At 34.4% G+C, this 6,110-nt stretch overlaps 1 pseudogene across 1 annotated transcript; it reads left to right on the forward strand.

Annotated features, from left to right (window-relative positions):
- The first annotated feature begins 3,625 nt into the window (after nucleotides 1–3,625).
- On the forward strand, nucleotides 3,626–4,408 carry LOC110287258 (annotated as a pseudogene). The gene has a single exon (XR_002377193.2). The product of XR_002377193.2 is annotated as a protein phosphatase inhibitor 2 pseudogene (transcript).
- The last annotated feature ends 1,702 nt before the right edge of the window (nucleotides 4,409–6,110 follow it).

Genomic DNA, 6,110 nt, shown 5'->3' on the forward strand with positions numbered 1-6,110 from the left:
TGTTCCATGGGCTTTTTGTTTGTCTATAGCCATCTCTTTCTTTAGGTTAGGGAAGTTTTCTTCCATGATTTTGTTGAAGATATTTTGGGTCCTTTGAGCTGGAATCTTTGCTCTCTTCTATTCCTATTAATGTTAGGTTTGGTCTTTTCATTCTGTCCTGAATTTCCTGGATATTTTGGGTTGGGAGGGTTTTTGGTTTTGTTTTGTATTTTCTTTGACCATTGTGTCAATATCTTCTAAGGATAAATGACTTTCTTTTAGGTTGAACCAATATAGTCAATCTCTCCAGGAGTTTTATTAATGCAGGTTATATATGTTCATATTTTCCAGAAATTGAATTATTAAACATTTCAACATTAAACATTTTCAACTTCTCTGTCTTATTTCAAATAACAATAGACATAATACACACTAACAGAAATAGTGTTTTTATTCAGTTCCAAAGCAATATTAATGGAAAAGGGTGATGGTTTTACACTGTAAAAGGTCTCATAAAGGGACTGGAAATACGGCTCAGTAGGTGAGACAGTCTGGTATACAAGAATTAGAATCTGAGTTCAGATCTAGGACCTCACATCAAACTTTCAGAGTATCTTGCCATACATGTGAGATGTATGCTATGAGGAGTGGAGACAGGCGCATGCCTAGAGCTTGCTGGCCAACAAGGCAGTTCTAAGATCAGTAACAGATTATGTATAAAATGATTAAGAATGTATGGTAGAGTTGAACATGCAAAGTCCTGTTCCTACATACATACATACACACACACACACACACACACACACACACACAAACGGAGGAAGGAAGGGACAGAGGAGGAGAGGGAAGGAGGAAAGGAAGGATATTTAATACCTTGTTTACTAGAGTATTATAGGACTCTTGTATATGCTTCTGTATACAGCTATTGTACTGCTGTGTCCTGAATACCTCCTAGCCACTCCAGAACTCTATTTTACATTCCTTAGAGGAAGAGATAGCAAATGATGTCATAATATTATATTTTATATGAATACACATGTTCACATATGTGAGCTCATATACATATTGAGGATTTAGTTTGATTTCAGTGTTCTCTCTCTCACCTAATTTATTGATATAGGGTTTATCAACTGAACCCCAATAATGATATAGCTACCTTAGCTAACAAGCTTGCTCCTGGGATCCATTGTCTCTAGTACTGATATTGCAACTAGGCCATAACAAACACCCCATATTTATATTATATTTATATGGGGTGTGCTGATCTGAACTCAATTCATCATGTGGCTCATGTGGCAAGTGCTTTACACATGGAGTCATCTGAAGAAAGTCTTAACATTCTAGATACCTATGGGTATCCAAATTATGCTTTAGGAACTCACATTAGAAGCTAAGTCCATCTTATTCTTTATTTCCACAAAGCTAGCTTGAATTACTCCTAAATCAAAGGTTATTGGTTTCCTGGGAGAATTGGATTTGTCAGTACATTCTCATCCTGTTTGCTCTGTGTGGGAGGTATTGAACTGGAACATGTAGACATCAGTGAAGAGGAAATTAGCCTCTTTTAAATCCCCTACTCTAAAAGGGAAGATGTATAATGAGTTGAAAAGAGCTAAAAAGAAAACACTTATGAGAGTGAATCCCAAAGTGGCTTTACAACAATTGTTCTATTAGATACAAAAATAACTCCTATAAGCTTCAAAGACCAATTATTGTCCCCACCTCCACCTTACAAGAATACAAAACTGACATGGAACAAGTTTGCAAACATGTTACAGCAACAAAATGACAACTAAGGAAGAATGAAGAGATAGAACTCAGCCTTGGACCAGGAGGAAGGTGAGGGAATAATGTAGCATCTTTCATTAGGCTCTGTTTTATATCACTGGATATTAATGCTGTTTAAGATCAAGAATACTTGCAACCAGGTGTCTCTATGGCAATGAAATATTTAAAGTTCTTTGGGGGCATTTGGTCACCTGCTAATGTTATCTATTGCTTGACAATGAATATTATCCATCAAATTGCTTGCTACTATAGTCCCGTGATATAATTAGGTTTTCTGTGAAGTCTATCTGGGTGTCACCATAATTTTTGTCAGTATAGTGAATAATGACAGCCTGTTCTGTTACCAGACTAATGTAATTATTCCTCAGGAAATCTGTGTTTCCTTCTAAAGAATAAGTTCAGATCAGTCATTCACGAACTCAAAGTCCCTAAAGCAGGTGGAATAAGCAAGATCATTTTCTCTTTGGAAACAGATAGAAAATCTATACTTTCCATAGAAAGGCTACCAGAATTATCAAGAAGGCTGTTCCCGTTGATGACAGCTTTATTTATAAAAATCAAGAAGCAAGGATTAGAGAAATATTCAATGCCTTTATGTGAACCCTGGCCTCCTTTGTAAGCAATGAGCAACTTAGGATTTTTTTTAGATTTATTTATATATTTATTTATTTATTTTTAATTAGATATTTTCTTCATTTACATTTCAAATGCTATCCCAAAAGTCCCCAACTTAGGACTTTAAAACCCAAAGCAAGCATGGCCAGAAGTAGGAACTAGACTGCAGAGCTTTAAGAACATAATGGATCTGAAAGCTCACTCCAGGACTCTGTCAATTGCAAAGTGAATGTATAAAACTACCAGCAATGTGTATTCAATATTTAGTTGTTTTTCTTCTAAAAATCTACTCCATGATTTGGAAGTTAGCTGTGCTTAGCAAAAATAGACACAGACATGCATGCATTTTTTGTGGTAATATGTGAGAGAACAGAGATGATAGGACAATTATTAAAACTAGCAATTAGCAATCACACATAAATCACTCCATTAGATTGAGGGCACTGTCTTTGTTGATGGTTTAATTTATCTTCATAAGTGTACCATTATCTTCATGTGCATCAGGAACTATACATTGACTATGACAAAACTTTTAAAGCATATGGCATTTTAATTTAGTTGTAATGCAGAGAAGGAAATAACTAAAAATAAAATCAGAAAGATCAAAAGAACTTGTAAAAATTTCTCTCCTACAAAGTATAGAACAGCATGAATGCCAAGGTAGTTTCAAGACTAGTGACAATGGTTAGAAAGGGGCCTCTCATAGCAACTAAAGCTAATAGCTAGTTACAGAGTTTACAGGAAACTTAGTTCACATGATACTTCTTTTTTCTCTGAGGTGAAAGATATGTCTCACTGAGCTTTCTCTAAATCTTCCTGTACTCAGCTTTAGGAGAGACCAGTGAATAAAATGGTATTTTACTAATTGAAAAGAATTTTTAAATTAAATTTATTTTTTATATAAAGGGAAACATTTAATTGGGGCTGGCTTACTGTTTCACAGGCTTAGTCTTATTCACTTTACATTCTGCTCGCTGCCTGCCCCGCCCCCCTTGAGAAGACTGAACCACCAACCAATGAAAAGATTTTTTTCAAAACTCTCTAAGAATGTGTGTGTGTGTGTGTATGTGTGTGTGTTGAAATTTAAGGGTTTTTTTTAATTGGATATTTTCTTTATTTACACTTCAAATGTTAGCCTCTTTCCCGGTTTCCCCTCTTCAAGCCCCCTATCCCTTCCTCCCCCTCCCCCTGAAGTGATGTGACAAGTAGTCATTGTTATGTGTAACAATGTGTAACAGGTAGTGGTTTCAGGGACAGCAGGTGTGGCTGCTTCAGACTAGCTTGGGCTCCGCAGCTGCCCGGAGGGTCTCTGCAGTGACCAACCCCTTCTTCTCCAGTACACTACGCCAGCCGGCTGGAGCAACCAGCAATGGCTTCCTGGATGGCCTCTCAACGACCAATCAAGGGAATCCTGAAGAACAAGACCTCAGCGTCATCCCCGGTAGTGGCCTCAGCTGAACAGTCCAGCCTGACCTTCAAAAAGCTGAATAAGAAGTCCCAGACCTGGGATGAAGCTAACATCTTATCAACTTATCCACCTGAGGAAGACTACGGACTGATGAAAACAAGTGCGCCAAATACTCTATACCACAATTCGACGGCTTATGATAAAGATGCTGCTTGTGTTTCAGAATGCCATGAAATGATGAGTCCCGATTTCTTAGAGAAGAAAATCACTGTTGATGAAGATTCTGGGCCAAGCGATATGGAACTTGAAGAAGAAGGTGGTAGAGAGGAAGAAAATTACCTCTCCCCTCAAGAAAAGAAGCGGCAGTTTGAAATGAAAAGGAAGCTTCACAGCAACGAAGGACTAAATATTAAATTAGCCAGACTGCTAATTTCAAAAGACCTACATGATGATGAAGATGAAGAAATGTCAGAGGCTACAGACTTTGACAACATCAATATTGACTAGTCGAATCTTGGATCTACCGAACGTGACCATCTGCAACCGAAATCACAAAGTTCGTAAAAGTAATGTGTTCAGCCTAACAGTCATTTGTCAAATACAAACATCATTACTGTACTATACTGCTTCTTGTTCTCTATAATTCGTGATTTTCTTAACAAAATACATATCATTTATATAGTGTTAAGAATTAAGACCATAGAGCCTGAGTAAGTGGAAAATGCCTAATTAATACACATATTCTAATGCCTCATAGTTCATCATAAATACATTATAATGTCAGTAATCCAAAACTACTTTCCTTTTGTAAGAGCACTGATTGATTTCTATAAGATATTACATAGCTTTTTATGCTTTAATTTATATATTAAATAACATCATGGAAGAAATTTATTTTTGTCACTTCTAGATGGTGGTACTTCTTATAAAATGTTTGGGTGTAGTTTCATGCTTTTTCTTCATTTAATCAAAAGCCTATTCATACAATGGGATATATGGGTGGATAAATATTTAGGTGGAAAGAGATACTTTCTTAACATTTATTTTTAGCCTGTTTGACTAATTGAGAAAGCATCTGAGCTGTTGTCTAATTGATAAACTTTAAAATTCCTGTTCATTTTCTTTGTGCTCAAAAGGAAAGGAATGAAAATGGTTTTTCATCCAAACCGGTTTCCCCCATTCCCTCCCACACTCAAAGAAAAAGTGGTAAGACTCTTTATTATTAAAAAAAAGAAATGATTTTTATTGCTCTCAGGATTATGTATTGCTTTGAATGACAGAACCCAGTAGAAATAAACCCTGTAGGAGGACAATCTATCTGTCACGTAAACTCTCGTTCATAAATAACTAAGGTCATTTTCAAGCACAATTATGAAAGACACAAAATTCTGTAGTAGTAGATGTATCACTGCAGGATGTATGTAACATTCATTCAGGAGGAATCAGGGAATATGGAATGGAGTTTATTCTGCTTAACCATTATTACTAAACACAAAACTTGGAAGAATTGGATTTCTTTGATAAAATGTAGTAAAATTAAAAAATAAAATAAAACAGGTAATCTATAACATGGAAAGCCACAACTCTCCAATACAGTAAAAATCTGCTTTACTTTCTTCTCTTTTCACAGAAAGCAAGTTATAATGCCTAACAATTCACAGCACATACTCTGTTATACAATTCACAGCACATACTCTGTTATGTTAGCTATCTTGAGAGCATTTCAATTTAGAAATATAATATTTATGGAATACTGGGAATGATAGTACACACACACACACATGTATATATATACATGTATACACACGTATATATATATATATATATGTACACAAATATGTATATATATGTATATATAAGATATATATATATGTATATATATGTATATATAAAAGACATATATATGTATATATACATATATATACGTATATGTGTATATATATACACATATACGTGTGTGTGTATATATATATATATACACACACACATATATATACATATATATACGTATATGTGTATATATATACACATATACGTGTGTGTGTATATATATATATATACACACACACATATATATACACATATACGTATATATATGTATATATACATATATATGTATACATATATATGTCTTTTATATATATATATACACATATACGTGTGTGTGTGTATATATATATATATATACACACACACACATATATATACACATATACGTATATATATATACATATACGTGTGTGTGTGTGTGTGTGTATATATATATATATATATATATATATATATATAAAATTTTATAGCTCAGTATGGCTGCCTTGAT

Source organism: Mus caroli, chromosome X, assembly GCF_900094665.2.
Source record: "Mus caroli chromosome X, CAROLI_EIJ_v1.1, whole genome shotgun sequence".
NCBI lineage: Eukaryota > Metazoa > Chordata > Mammalia > Rodentia > Muridae > Mus > Mus caroli.